Here is a 15,833-nt window from a genome sequence, read left to right on the forward strand (position 1 = left end):
ATAATCTTTTAACAGGGTCGATGCCTGAAGAAGCTCCTCAAGATGGCGAAGAAGAAAGCCATTTTACAGGAGCTACAGGCTATCCATCATCCACCACAGGTCCAGCCATCATCCACCTCAGGAGTGTCAGGAGTGTCAGAACCTTGCTCCTTGCAGCCACCACCACCAACCGCAACACCACCATCCATTGGACATCTGGCAAGTGAGGTTGAAGCCATGAAAAAAGATGTCCAACTGCTAAGGAAGGAGGTGAACTACCTCAGGGCCCTTTGCAAAGAGCAAGGTTCTGACACTCCACAATCATCTCATCCCATCTCGCCTGCCTCACCTGTGCCTGCCCAAACAACGCCACAACCCACAACCAGCATGATGCAGCCTGCCTCACCTGTGACTGCCCATACATTGCCACAACCCACAACCAGCATGATGCAGCCTGCCTCACCTGTGACTTCCCACACACCTGTGCCTGCCCAAACATCGCCACAACCCACAACCAGCATGATGCAGCCTGCCTCACCTGTGACTGCCCATACATCGCCACAACCCACAACCAGCATGATGCAGCCTGCCTCACCTGTGACTGCCCATACATCGCCACAACCCACAACCAGCATGATGCAGCCTGCCTCACCTGTGACTTCCCACACATCGCCGCTCCCTCCTCTGCTCTCTCCACTCCACTCTCCAACAAGGGAGACTTCCTGCCCTTCAGTGGGACAGCAAGAGACACCCTTGCCTAATCTGGGTAAGTTGATTCAAATGGTTGTTTGGCAGTTTATTGTATTTGCATAGCGCTATAACAATACAATTGCCTCTAGGCGCTTAACAGAGCCCAGAGCCTAAACAGAACAGAACTGGGACCACCTATTTTTCAGATAATGTGCTGGACCAATTCGAAGCCAGCCTCATTGGACCAAATCAGTCCCAGCAGGCCCTTAGGAATCTAAAACAACGCAAGAGCTATGTAAAGGAATTCCTCCTGTATATGTCAGGAAATAAGGGGGACATCAATAAGACCTTCAATTTCCTGAATGATATGCACAAACTGAACAGGTGTGTTGTTTTCACTATTCACGTGGTATGAAATAAGAGCACACTTTAAAGTTTTGAAAATACAGTCCATATTTGAAGTGCTCATATATTCCTTTTTATTTCTTTTTCTCAAGCTATCTCACAAGTCTGAATGGCAGACTGAAGCCAACCAGTCAGGTGCATATCATTTTGGATATTGAGGCCTTCTTGAGGTATTTAAAACTGCATGGCTGCAGACTCACTCCCCTCAAGATTGGCTGGATATTAGAAAAGCTTTCCCTGTGGAAAAGATGCCTAGGGCCCCGAGTTGTAATTCAAAGGCAAGAATATCGAAGGTTTAAATGTGGTAAGTTTGAAAGAAAATAGGTGCTGATGAAAGAGGTATGCTGATAAAACTATCTTGTCTCGACATGGTATACTGTTCTCTCTTACAGGGAAACTCATACTGGCTGAGCACCTCCTGGCCTTCATCCAGCAGGTCGGCCAAAGGTTACCCCAAGCTCTGCAGGACCTCCGTTTGGATCAAGCCAACCCAAGTCTTCTGGCCCGAGTGGTAGGGCTGTTGGTGGGGGGCATGGCAGCGTCCACAGGCCACCGAAAATGTGTATTTTTGGGAATGACTGTAGAGGATGTTGAGACCGCAGAGGCCTATAAGGCCTCTTTCACCATTACAGTGAGTTTATTATATTACTCTTCAGAATGTTCCAAAAAGTTCTGTTGATTTGAATCCACCCCAACATTCGCAGGTCATTAGTTACATATAATGACTGCTGCAAAGTTCTTCCAACCTGTCTGGTAAAGTCTTTTCCAATGCCTGTCCATTTTCTCAGGTACCTCTGCATAAAACGGCGAAGACTTTTGGGGCTGCAAAGATCTGTATTACAAAGGACCTCTACAGGCTCCTTAGGGAGTTCTGTGAATTGAGGCCAAGCCTCCCTGGTTACCATAACCCACCAAAGACGCTGTTCTTTAATAGTGCAGAAGGAGAAATGACAAGAATGGGGGTGTTTGTCAGTCGAGTTTGGGCCGAGTGTGGACTGCCGGGGTCACCCACATTAACGGACATTAGGACGGCAATTTCAACTCATGTATGTTCCTATCAATTTGACCAATAAGCTGATATAAAAATGTTCTATATCCATAAAGCACTTTCTCTCCCACAGACAGATGTGATGCTACCTTTTGAAGAGAGAGAGAAGGTGTGTCAGGCAATGGCCCATGATCCAAAGACGGCGAAAAAGTTTTATGTCCCGGAGGCCACAGCCAAACAAGCCCAGTCCATAAGACTGAGTATTTTGAGGTCCCTAATGGACTCGGCCAGGCCGGCTAAAAGTGGGTGTCGTTTTTGGTGTTTTCTTGATTTTGTAATGATTGTCATGATATGTTTTCTAAGTGTTTAATGAATTGTACAGAAAAACAGCTTAATCCTCATTTTGATGTGCCAGGGGTCTCAGAGGAGCCCAAACACCATGAGGAGGCAGGTCAGGAAAGGAGAGAGGATGAGGAGGATCAGGTAGATGAGGGCCAGGAGGGAATGTCAGATACCAGCAGTTCAAGTTCTGGGAGTTCCTTTTCCTCCACTGAGGAGGGTGAGGAGAAGGGCCAGGAGGAAGCCCAAGCCAGAGAGGAAGAGTCCGGAAGCTCTAGCTCCAGTGAGTCTGTCTCGGGCTCCAGTGGGTCTGAGTCCGGGACAGACCACTGAGGAGGAGGGAAAAGGGGACGAGGACTTTAATGCTATTTAATTTATATTTTTTATTTAGTTTTTTCTTTCAAAAAAGAAGTTCAAAGTTCATATCACGTTCACATTAAAAAGTTGTAAAAGTAAAAAGTTGTAATTTTTCTTTCAATAGGTGAAGCAAGTTGTGTAATGAAATGCTTAAGACTGGGTGTCAAGTAGTAAATGTGTAAGTTCTGTGTGCGGGGAAATCAGCACCCAAAGTCGGGTTAGCAGCGAGGTGTTTTTTGGGAACTTAGACTTCAACTTCCATCTCTTTAACTTAGATCCAGTCAGGGACTCTCTGCTGAAAAGCTGCGGGGAAATTACCACCTAAAGTCGGGTAAACATCCAGTTCACACTCTGGAAGGTCAACCTGAACTTCCATAAATTCGACCTAACTTCCACATTTACTACCTCACACCCAGGCAGGGATCCTCCACTTAGTGTCTGCGGGGAAATTACCACCTAAAGTCGGGTAAACATCCAGTTAATACTCCGAAAGGGCAACCTGAACTTCCATATGTATGACTTAACTTCCACATTTACTACCTCACACCCATGCAGGGACCCTCTACTGATTGTCTGAGGGGTTATGAGCAACCAAAGTCGGTTTAGCAGCCAGGTGTTGTTTGGGAACTTAGACTTCAACTTCCATCTCTTTAACTTAGATCCAGTCAGGGACTCTCTACTGAATATCTACGGGGAAATGAGCACCTAAAGTCGGGTAAACATCCAGTTAATACTCCGGAAGGTTAACCTGAACTTCCATATGTATGACCTAACTTCCACATTTACTACCTCACACCCATGCAGGGACCCTCTACTGATTGTCTGCGGGGAAAAGAGCACCCAAAGTCGGGTAAACATCCAGTTAATACTCCGGAAGGTTAACCTGAACTTCCATATGTATGACCTAACTTCCACATTTACTACCTCACACCCATGCAGGGACCCTCTACTGATTGTCTGCGGGGAAACGAGCACCCAAAGTCAGGTAAACATCCAGTTAATACTCCGGAAGGGCAACCTGAACTTCCATATGTATGACCTAACTTCCACATTTACTACCTGACACCAATGCAGGGACCCTCTACTGATTGTCTGCGGGGATATGAGCACCCAAAGTCGGGTTCGCAGCCAGGTGTTGTTTGGGAACTTAGATTTCAACTTCCATCTCTTTAACTTAGATCCAGTCAGGGACTTTCTGCTGAATATCTGCGGGGAAATGAGCACCTAAAGTCGGGTAAACATCCAGTTAATACTCCGGAAGGTTAACCTGAACTTCCATATGTATGACCTAACTTCCACATTTACTACCTCACACCCATGCAGGGACCCTCTACTGATTGTCTGCGGGGAAACGAGCACCCAAAGTCGGGTAAACATCCAGTTAATACTCCGGAAGGGCAACCTGAACTTCCATATGTATGACCTAACTTCCACATTTACTACCTGACACCAATGCAGGGACCCTCTACTGATTGTCTGCGGGGATATGAGCACCCAAAGTCGGGTTCGCAGCCAGGTGTTGTTTGGGAACTTAGACTTCAACTTCCATCTCTTTAACTTAGATCCAGTCAGGGACTCTCTGCTGAATATCTGCGGGGAAATGAGCACCTAAAGTCGGGTAAACATCCAGTTAATACTCCGGAAGGTTAACCTGAACTTCCATATGTATGACCTAACTTCCACATTTACTACCTCACACCCATGCAGGGACCCTCTACTGATTGTCTGCGGGGAAACGAGCACCCAAAGTCGGGTAAACATCCAGTTAATACTCCGGAAGGGCAACCTGAACTTCCATATGTATGACCTAACTTCCACATTTACTACCTGACACCAATGCAGGGACCCTCTACTGATTGTCTGCGGGGATATGAGCACCCAAAGTCGGGTTCGCAGCCAGGTGTTGTTTGGGAACTTAGACTTCAACTTCCATCTCTTTAACTTAGATCCAGTCAGGGACTCTCTGCTGAATATCTGCGGGGAAATTACCACCTAAAGTCGGGTAAACATCCAGTTAATACTCCGGAAAGGCAACCTGAACTTCCATATGTATGACCTAACTTCCACATTTACTACCTCACACCCATGCAGGGACCCTCTACTGATTGTCTGCGGGGAAAAGAGCACCCAAAGTCGGGTAAACATCCAGTTAATACTCCGGAAGGTTAACCTGAACTTCCATATGTATGACCTAACTTCCACATTTACTACCTCACACCCATGCAGGGACCCTCTACTGATTGTCTGCGGGGAAACGAGCACCCAAAGTCGGGTAAACATCCAGTTAATACTCCGGAAGGGCAACCTGAACTTCCATATGTATGACCTAACTTCCACATTTACTACCTGACACCAATGCAGGGACCCTCTACTGATTGTCTGCGGGGATATGAGCACCCAAAGTCGGGTTCGCAGCCAGGTGTTGTTTGGGAACTTAGACTTCAACTTCCATCTCTTTAACTTAGATCCAGTCAGGGACTTTCTGCTGAATATCTGCGGGGAAATGAGCACCTAAAGTCGGGTAAACATCCAGTTAATACTCCGGAAGGGCAACCTGAACTTCCATATGTATGACCTAACTTCCACATTTACTACCTGACACCAATGCAGGGACCCTCTACTGATTGTCTGCGGGGATATGAGCACCCAAAGTCGGGTTCGCAGCCAGGTGTTGTTTGGGAACTTAGACTTTTAACTTCCATCTCTTTAACTTAGATCCAGTCAGGGACTCTCTGCTGAATATCTGCGGGGAAATTACCACCTAAAGTCGGGTAAACATCCAGTTAATACTCCGGAAAGGCAACCTGAACTTCCATATGTATGACCTAACTTCCACATTTACTACCTCACACCCATGCAGGGACCCTCTACTGATTGTCTGCGGGGAAAAGAGCACCCAAAGTCGGGTAAACATCCAGTTAATACTCCGGAAGGTTAACCTGAACTTCCATATGTATGACCTAACTTCCACATTTACTACCTCACACCCATGCAGGGACCCTCTACTGATTGTCTGCGGGGAAACGAGCACCCAAAGTCGGGTAAACATCCAGTTAATACTCCGGAAGGGCAACCTGAACTTCCATATGTATGACCTAACTTCCACATTTACTACCTGACACCCATGCAGGGACCCTCTACTGATTGTCTGCGGGGAAACGAGCACCCAAAGTCGGGTAAACATCCAGTTAATACTCCGGAAGGGCAACCTGAACTTCCATATGTATGACCTAACTTCCACATTTACTACCTGACACCAATGCAGGGACCCTCTACTGATTGTCTGCGGGGATATGAGCACCCAAAGTCGGGTTCGCAGCCAGGTGTTGTTTGGGAACTTAGAATTCAACTTCCATCTCTTTAACTTAGATCCAGTCAGGGACTCTCTGCTGAATATCTGCGGGGAAATTACCACCTAAAGTCGGGTAAACATCCAGTTAATACTCCGGAAGGGTAACCTGAACTTCCATATGTATGACCTAACTTCCACATTTACTACATCACACCCATGCAGGGACCCTCTACTGATTGTCTGCGGGGAAACGAGCACCCAAAGTCGGGTAAACATCCAGTTAATACTCCAGAAGGACAACCTGAACTTCCATATGTATGACCTAACTTCCACATTTACTACCTGACACCAATGCAGGGACCCTCTACTGATTGTCTGCGGGGATATGAGCACCCAAAGTCGGGTTGGCAACCAGGTGTTGTTTGGGAACTTAGACTTCAACTTCCATCTCTTTAACTTAGATCCAGTCAGGGACTCTATGCTGAATATCTGCGGGGAAATTACCACCTAAAGTCGGGTAAACATCCACTTAATACACCGGAAGGGTAACCTGAACTTCCATATGTATGACCTAACTTCCACATTTACTACCTCACACCCATGCAGGGACCCTCTACTGATTGTCTGCGGGGAAATGAGCACCCAAAGTCGGGTAAACATCCAGTTAATACTCCAGAAAGGCAACCTGAACTTCCATATGTATGACCTAACTTCCACATTTACTACTTCACACCCATGCAGGGACCTTCTACTGATTGTCTGCGGGGATATGAGCAACCAAAGTCGGGTTTGCAGCCAGGTGTTGTTTGGGAACTTAGACTTCAACTTCCATCTCTTTAACTTAGATCCAGTCAGGGACTCTATGCTGAATATCTGCGGGGAAATTACCACCTAAAGTCGGGTAAACATCCAGTTGACACTCTGGAAGGGCAACCTGAACTTCCATATATTTGACCTAACTTCCACATTTACTACCTCACACCCAGGCAGGGACCCTCCACTTAGTGTCTGCGGGGGAATTAGGACCTAAAGTCGGGTAAATATCCAGTTGACACTCCAGAAGGGCAACCTAGACTTCCAGATTTACTACCTGACACCCATGCAGGGACCCTCTACTGATTGTCTGCGGGGAAATGAGCACCCAAAGTCGGGTAAACATCCAGTTAATACTCCAGAAGGGCAACCTGAACTTCCATATGTGTGACCTAACTTTCACATTTACTACCTGACACCCATGCAGGGACCCTCTACTGATTGTCTGCGGGGATATGAGCACCCAAAGTCGGGTTCGCAGCCAGGTGTTGTTTGGGAACTTAGACTTCAACTTCCATCTCTTTAACTTAGATCCAGTCAGGGACTCTATGCTGAATATCTGCGGGGAAATTACCACCTAAAGTCGGGTAAACATCCACTTAATACTCCGGAAGGGTAACCTGAACTTCCATATGTATGACCTAACTTCCACATTTACTACCTCACACCCATGCAGGGACCCTCTACTGATTGTCTGCGGGGAAATGAGCACCCAAAGTCGGGTAAACATCCAGTTAATACTCCAGAAAGGCAACCTGAACTTCCATATGTATGACCTAACTTCCACATTTACTACCTCACACCCATGCAGGGACCCTCTACTGATTGTCTGCGGGGTTATGAGCAACCAAAGTCGGTTTAGCAGCCAGGTGTTGTTTGGGAATTTAGACTTCAACTTCCATCTCTTTAACTTAGATCCAGTCAGGGACTCTCTGCTGAAAAGCTGCGGGGAAATTACCACCTAAAGTCGGTTAAACATCCAGTTGACACTCTGGAAGGGCAACCTGAACTTCCATATATTTGACCTAACTTCCACATTTACTACCTCACACCCAGGCAGGGATCCTCCACTTAGTGTCTGCGGGGAAATTACCACCTAAAGTCGGGTAAAAATCCAGTTAATACTCCGAAAGGGCAACCTGAACTTCCATATGTATGACTTAACTTCCACATTTACTACCTGATACCCAGGTAGGGACCCTCCACTTAGTGTCTGCGGGGGAATTAGGACCTAAAGTCGGGTAAACATCCAGTTAATACTCCAGAAGGGCAACCTGGACTTCCAGATTTACTACCTGACACCCATGCAGGGACCCTCTACTGATTGTCTGCGGGGATATGAGCACCAAAAGTCGGGTTGGCAGCCAGGTGTTGTTTGGGAACTTAGATTCAGTTAGGGACTCTCTACTGAATATCTACGGGGAAATGAGCACCTAAAGTCGGGTAAATATCCAGTTAATACTCCGGAAGGGCAACCTGAACTTCCATATGTATGACCTAACTTCCACATTTACTACTTCACACCCATGCAGGGACCTTCTACTGATTGTCTGCGGGGATATGAGCAACCAAAGTCGGGTTTGCAGCCAGGTGTTGTTTGGGAACTTAGACTTCAACTTCCATCTCTTTAACTTAGATCCAGTCAGGGACTCTATGCTGAATATCTGCGGGGAAATTACCACCTAAAGTCGGGTAAACATCCAGTTGACACTCTGGAAGGGCAACCTGAACTTCCATATATTTGACCTAACTTCCACATTTACTACCTCACACCCAGGCAGGGACCCTCCACTTAGTGTCTGCGGGGGAATTAGGACCTAAAGTCGGGTAAATATCCAGTTGACACTCCAGAAGGGCAACCTAGACTTCCAGATTTACTACCTGACACCCATGCAGGGACCCTCTACTGATTGTCTGCGGGGAAATGAGCACCCAAAGTCGGGTAAACATCCAGTTAATACTCCAGAAGGGCAACCTGAACTTCCATATGTGTGACCTAACTTTCACATTTACTACCTGACACCCATGCAGGGACCCTCTACTGATTGTCTGCGGGGAAATGAGCACCCAAAGTCGGGTTAGCAGCCAGGTGTTGTTTGGGAACTTAGACTTCAACTTCCATCTCTTTAACTTAGATCCAGTCAGGGACTCTCTGCTGAATATCTGCGGGGAAATTACCACCTAAAGTCGGGTAAACATCCAGTTAATACTCCGGAAGGGTAACCTGAACTTCCATATGTATGACCTAACTTCCACATTTACTACCTGACACCCATGCAGGGACCCTCTACTGATTGTCTGCGGGGAAAAGAGCACCCAAAGTCGGGTAAACAATCAGTTAATACTCCGGAAGGGCAACCTGAACTTCCATATGTATGACCTAACTTCCACATTTACTACCTCACACCCATGCAGGGACCCTCTACTGATTGTCTGCGGGGAAACGAGCACCCAAAGTCGGGTAAACATCCAGTTAATACTCCGGAAGGGCAACCTGAACTTCCATATGTATGACCTAACTTCCACATTTACTACCTGACACCAATGCAGGGACCCTCTACTGATTGTCTGCGGGGATATGAGCACCCAAAGTCGGGTTCGCAGCCAGGTGTTGTTTGGGAACTTAGACTTCAACTTCCATCTCTTTAACTTAGATCCAGTCAGGGACTCTATGCTGAATATCTGCGGGGAAATTACCACCTAAAGTCGGGTAAACATCCAGTTAATACTCCGGAAGGGTAACCTGAACTTCCATATGTATGACCTAACTTCCACATTTACTACCTCACACCCATGCAGGGACCCTCTACTGATTGTCTGCGGGGAAACGAGCACCCAAAGTCGGGTAAACATCCAGTTAATACTCCGGAAGGGCAACCTGAAATTCCATATGTGTGACCTAACTTCCACATTTACTACCTGAAACCCAGCCTTAAGCACTCTGCCAACTTCCATGTCTTGCCCGACTTATGCACTCTCCCCTAGGCTTCATGGTTGGGGCACACGGCCATGGGACTGCCAGCCCATGGTGAACCAAAATTCCTTTTTGGTTAACCATGGGTGATTTTTTTTTTTTGGTTAACCATGGGTGGAATTTCTTTTTGGTTAACCATGGGTGGAATTTTCTTTTTGGTTAACCATGGGCCGTGGATCCGTAGGCCGCGCAACATCACCTGAATCCTCGTATAAGGTGTTTAAGGCTGGTAACGGTCTTAAGGGTGGACCGGTGATTAAGTCTGATTTTTTGGAGGGGGGCGTGTCCCCTGGAGGGGGTCCCAGGCTAACTTCCCAACGATATCCCCGCCCAAGGTGCACTCTGGTCAGGCACCTGTCAGCCACCTCTGGGGGGTCGGGGATCAAAGTAAAAGAGATGGAAGTTTTGGTAGCAATTCTGGAATAGCACCTGGCTGCCTACCCGACTTTGGGTGCTCCATTTCCCGCAGACAATCAGTAGAAGGTCCCTGCCTGGATCTAAGTCAATGAGATGGAAGTTAAGGTAGCAATTCCGGAATAGTACCTGGCTTTCTACCTGACTTTGGGTGCTTCTTTCCCCGCAGACAATCGGCAGAGTGTCCCTCCCTGGATCTAAGTCAATGAGATGGAAGTTAAGGTAGCAATTCCGGAATAGTACCTGGCTTTTTACCCCACTTTGAGTGCTTATTTCCCCGCAGACAATCAGTAAAGGGTCCATGCTTGTGTGTGAGGTAGTACATGTGGAAGTAAGGTAATATAAATGGAAGTTAAGTAAGCAATTCCGGAATAGCACCTGGCTGCCTACCCGACTTTGGGTGCTTATTTCCCCGCTGACAAACAGTAGAAGGTCCCTGCCTGGATCTAAGTCAAAGAGATGGAAGTTAAGGTAGCAATTACGGAATAGCACCTGGCTTTCTACCCCACTTTGACTGCTTATTTCCCCGCAGACAATCAGCAGAGTGTCCCTCCCTGGATCTAAGTCAAAGAGATGGAAGTTAAGGTAGCAATTACGGAATAGCACCTGGCTTTCTACCCCACTTTGGGTGCTTATTTCCCCGCAGACAATCAGTAGAGTGTCCCTCCCTGGATCTAAGTCAAAGAGATGGAAGTTAAGGTAGCAATTACGGAATAGCACCTGGCTTTCTACCCCACTTTGGGTGCTTATTTCCCCGCAGACAATCAGTAGAGGGTCCCTGCCTGGATCTAAGTACAGGAGATAGAAGTTGAAGTCTAACTCCCAAGTATCTTCTCACTGTCTACCCGACTTTGGGTGCTTATTTCCCCCCAGACAATCAGTACAGCGTCCCTCCCTAGATCTAAGTCAATGAGATGGAAGTTAAGGTAGCAATTCTGGAATAGTACCTGGCTTTCTACCCCACTTTGAGTGCTTATTTCCCCGCAGACAATCAGTAAAGGGTCCATGCTTGTGTGTGAGGTAGTACATGTGGAAGTAAGGTAATATAAATGGAAGTTAAGTAAGCAATTCCGGAATAGCACCTGGCTGCCTACCCGACTTTGGGTGCTTATTTCCCCGCTGACGAACAGTAGAAGGTCCCTGCCTGGATCTAAGTCAATGTGATGGAAGTTAAGGTAGCAATTCCGGAATAGTACCTGGTTTTCTACCCCACTTTGGGTGCTTCTTTCCCCGCAGACAATCAGTAAAGGGTCCATGCCTGTGTGTGAGGTAGTACATGTGGAAGTAAGGTAATATAATTGGAAGTTAAGCAAGCAATTCCGGAATAGCACCTGGCTGCCTACCCGACTTTGGGTGCTTATTTCCCCGCAGACAATCAGTAGAGGGTCCCTGCCTGGATCTAAGTACAGGAGATAGAAGTTGAAGTCTAACTCCCAAGTATCTTCTCACTGTCTACCCGACTTTGGGTGCTTATTTCCCCCCAGACAATCAGTACAGCGTCCCTCCCTAGATCTAAGTCAATGAGATGGAAGTTAAGGTAGCAATTCTGGAATAGTACCTGGCTTTCTACCCCACTTTGAGTGCTTATTTCCCCGCAGACAATCAGTAAAGGGTCCATGCTTGTGTGTGAGGTAGTACATGTGGAAGTAAGGTAATATAAATGGAAGTTAAGTAAGCAATTCCGGAATAGCACCTGGCTGCCTACCCGACTTTGGGTGCTTATTTCCCCGCTGACGAACAGTAGAAGGTCCCTGCCTGGATCTAAGTCAATGTGATGGAAGTTAAGGTAGCAATTCCGGAATAGTACCTGGTTTTCTACCCCACTTTGGGTGCTTCTTTCCCCGCAGACAATCAGTAAAGGGTCCATGCCTGTGTGTGAGGTAGTACATGTGGAAGTAAGGTAATATAATTGGAAGTTAAGCAAGCAATTCCGGAATAGCACCTGGCTGCCTACCCGACTTTGGGTGCTTATTTCCCCGCAGACAATCAGTAGAGGGTCCCTGCCTGGATCTAAGTACAGGAGATAGAAGTTGAAGTCTAACTCCCAAGTATCTTCTCACTGTCTACCCGACTTTGGGTGCTTATTTCCCCCCAGACAATCAGTACAGCGTCCCTCCCTAGATCTAAGTCAATGAGATGGAAGTTAAGGTAGCAATTCTGGAATAGTACCTGGCTTTCTACCCCACTTTGAGTGCTTATTTCCCCGCAGACAATCAGTAAAGGGTCCATGCTTGTGTGTGAGGTAGTACATGTGGAAGTAGGGTAATATAAATGGAAGTTAAGTAAGCAATTCCGGAATAGCACCTGGCTGCCTACCCGACTTTGGGTGCTTATTTCCCCGCTGACGAACAGTAGAAGGTCCCTGCCTGGATCTAAGTCAATGTGATGGAAGTTAAGGTAGCAATTCCGGAATAGTACCTGGTTTTCTACCCCACTTTGGGTGCTTCTTTCCCCGCAGACAATCAGTAAAGGGTCCATGCCTGTGTGTGAGGTAGTACATGTGGAAGTAAGGTAATATAATCGGAAGTTAAGCAAGCAATTCCGGAATAGCACCTGGCTGCCTACCCGACTTTGGGTGCTTATTTCCCCGCAGACAATCAGTAGAGGGTCCCTGCCTGGATCTAAGTACAGGAGATAGAAGTTGAAGTCTAACTCCCAAGTATCTTCTCACTGTCTACCCGACTTTGGGTGCTTATTTCCCCCCAGACAATCAGTACAGCGTCCCTCCCTAGATCTAAGTCAATGAGATGGAAGTTAAGGTAGCAATTCTGGAATAGTACCTGGCTTTCTACCCCACTTTGAGTGCTTATTTCCCCGCAGTTAATCAGTAGAATATCCCTGCCTGGATCTAAGTCAAAGAGATGAAAGTTAAGGTAGCAATTCCAGAAAAGCACCTGGCTGCCTACCCCACTTTGGGTGCTTATTTCCCCGCAGACAATCAGTAGAAGGTCCCTCCCTGGATCTAAGTCAATGAGATGGAAGTTAAGGTAGCAATTCTGGACTAGTACCTGGCTGCCTACCCCACTTTGGGTGCTTATTTCCCCGCAGACAATCAGTAGAGGGTCCCTCCCTGGATCTAAGTCAATGAGATGGAAGTTAAGGTAGCAATTCTGGAATAGTACCTGGCTTTCTACCCCACTTTGGGTGCTTATTTCCCCACAGACAATCAGTAGAAGGTCCCTGCCTGGATCTAAGTCAATGAGATGGAAGTTAAGGTAGCAATTCCGGAATAGTACCTGGCTTTCTACCTGACTTTGGGTGCTTCTTTCCCCGCAGACAATCGGCAGAGTGTCCCTCCCTGGATCTAAGTCAATGAGATGGAAGTTAAGGTAGCAATTCCGGAATAGTACCTGGCTTTTTACCCCACTTTGACTGCTTATTTCCCCGCAGACAATCAGCAGAGTGTCCCTCCCTGGATCTAAGTCAAAGAGATGGAAGTTAAGGTAGCAATTGTGGAATATTACCTGGCTGCCTACCCCACTTTGAGTGCTTATTTCCCCGCAGACAATCAGTAGAAGGTCCCTGCCTGGATCTAAGTCAAAGAGATGGAAGTTAAGGTAGCAATTACGGAATAGCACCTGGCTTTCTACCCCACTTTGGGTGCTTATTTCCCCGCAGACAATCAGTAGAGTGTCCCTCCCTGGATCTAAGTCAAAGAGATGGAAGTTAAGGCAGCAATTCCGGAATAGTACCTGGCTTTCTACCCCACTTTGAGTGCTTATTTCCCCGCAGACAATCAAAAGAGTGTCCCTCCCTGGATCTAAGTCAATGAAACAGAAGTTAAGGTAGCAATTACGGAATAGCACCTGGCTTTCTACCCCACTTTGACTGCTTATTTCCCCGCAGACAATCAGCAGAGTGTCCCTCCCTGGATCTAAGTCAATGAGATGGAAGTTAAGGTAGCGATTCCGGAATAGCACCTGGCTTTCTACCCCCCTTTGACTGCTTATTTCCCCGCAGACAATCAGTAGAAGGTCCCTCCCTTGATCTAAGTCAATGAGATGGAAGTTAAGGTAGCAATTCTGGAATAGTACCTGGCTTTCTACCCCACTTTGAGTGCTTATTTCCCCGCAGACAATCAGTAGAGTGTCCCTCCCTGGATCTAAGTCAATGAGATGGAAGTTAAGGTAGCAATTCCGGAATAGTACCTGGCTTTTTACCCCACTTTGACTGCTTATTTCCCCGCAGACAATCAGCAGAGTGTCCCTCCCTGGATCTAAGTCAAAGAGATGGAAGTTAAGGTAGCAATTGTGGAATATTACCTGGCTGCCTACCCCACTTTGAGTGCTTATTTCCCCGCAGACAATCAGTAGAAGGTCCCTGCCTGGATCTAAGTCAAAGAGATGGAAGTTAAGGTAGCAATTACGGAATAGCACCTGGCTTTCTACCCCACTTTGGGTGCTTATTTCCTCGCAGACAATCAGTAGAAGGTCCCTGCCTGGATCTAAGTCAAAGAGATGGAAGTTAAGGTAGCAATTACGGAATAGTACCTGGCTTTCTACCCCACTTTTGGTGCTTATTTCCCCGCAGACAATCAAAAGAGTGTCCCTCCCTGGATCTAAGTCAATGAAACAGAAGTTAAGGTAGCAATTACGGAATAGCACCTGGCTTTCTACCCCACTTTGACTGCTTATTTCCCCGCAGACAATCAGCAGAGTGTCCCTCCCTGGATCTAAGTCAATGAGATGGAAGTTAAGGTAGCGATTCCGGAATAGCACCTGGCTTTCTACCCCACTTTGACTGCTTATTTCCCCGCAGACAATCAGTAGAAGGTCCCTCCCTCTATCTAAGTCAATGAGATGGAAGTTAAGGTAGCAATTCTGGAATAGTACCTGGCTTTCTACCCCTCTTTGAGTGCTTATTTCCCCGCAGACAATCAGTAGAGTGTCCCTCCCTGGATCTAAGTCAATGAGATGGAAGTTAAGGTAGCAATTCCGGAATAGCACCTGGCTGCCTACCCCACTTTGAGTGCTTATTTCCCCGCAGGCAATCAGTAGAAGGTCCCTGCCTGGATCTAAGTCAAAGAGATGGAAGTTAAGGTAGCAATTACGGAATAGTACCTGGCTTTCTACCCCACTTTTGGTGCTTCTTTCCCCGCAGACAATCAGTAGAAGGTCCCTGCCTGGATCTAAGTCAAAGAGATGGAAGTTAAGGTAGCAATTACGGAATAGCACCTGGCTTTCTACCCCACTTTGGGTGCTTATTTCCCCGCAGACAATCAGTAGAAGGTCCCTGCCTGGATCTAAGTCAAAGAGATGGAAGTTAAGGTAGCGATTCCGGAATAGCACCTGGCTTTCTACCCCACTTTGGGTGCTTATTTCCCCGCAGACAATCAGTAGAGTGTCCCTCCCTGGATCTAAGTCGATGAGATTGAAGTTAAGGTAGCGATTCCGGAATAGCACCTGGCTTTTTACCCCACTTTGAGTGCTTATTTCCCTGCAGACAATCAGTAGAAGGTCCCTCCCTGGATCTAAGTCAAAGAGATGGAAGTTAAGGTAGCAATTCTGGAATAGTACCTGGCTTTCTACCCCACTTTGAGTGCTTATTTCCCCGCAGACAATCAGTAGAAGGACCCTCCCTGG

The sequence above is a fragment of the Sprattus sprattus genome, assembly GCF_963457725.1.
Source record: "Sprattus sprattus genome assembly, contig: scaffold_25, whole genome shotgun sequence".
In the NCBI taxonomy this organism is placed as follows: domain Eukaryota; kingdom Metazoa; phylum Chordata; class Actinopteri; order Clupeiformes; family Clupeidae; genus Sprattus; species Sprattus sprattus.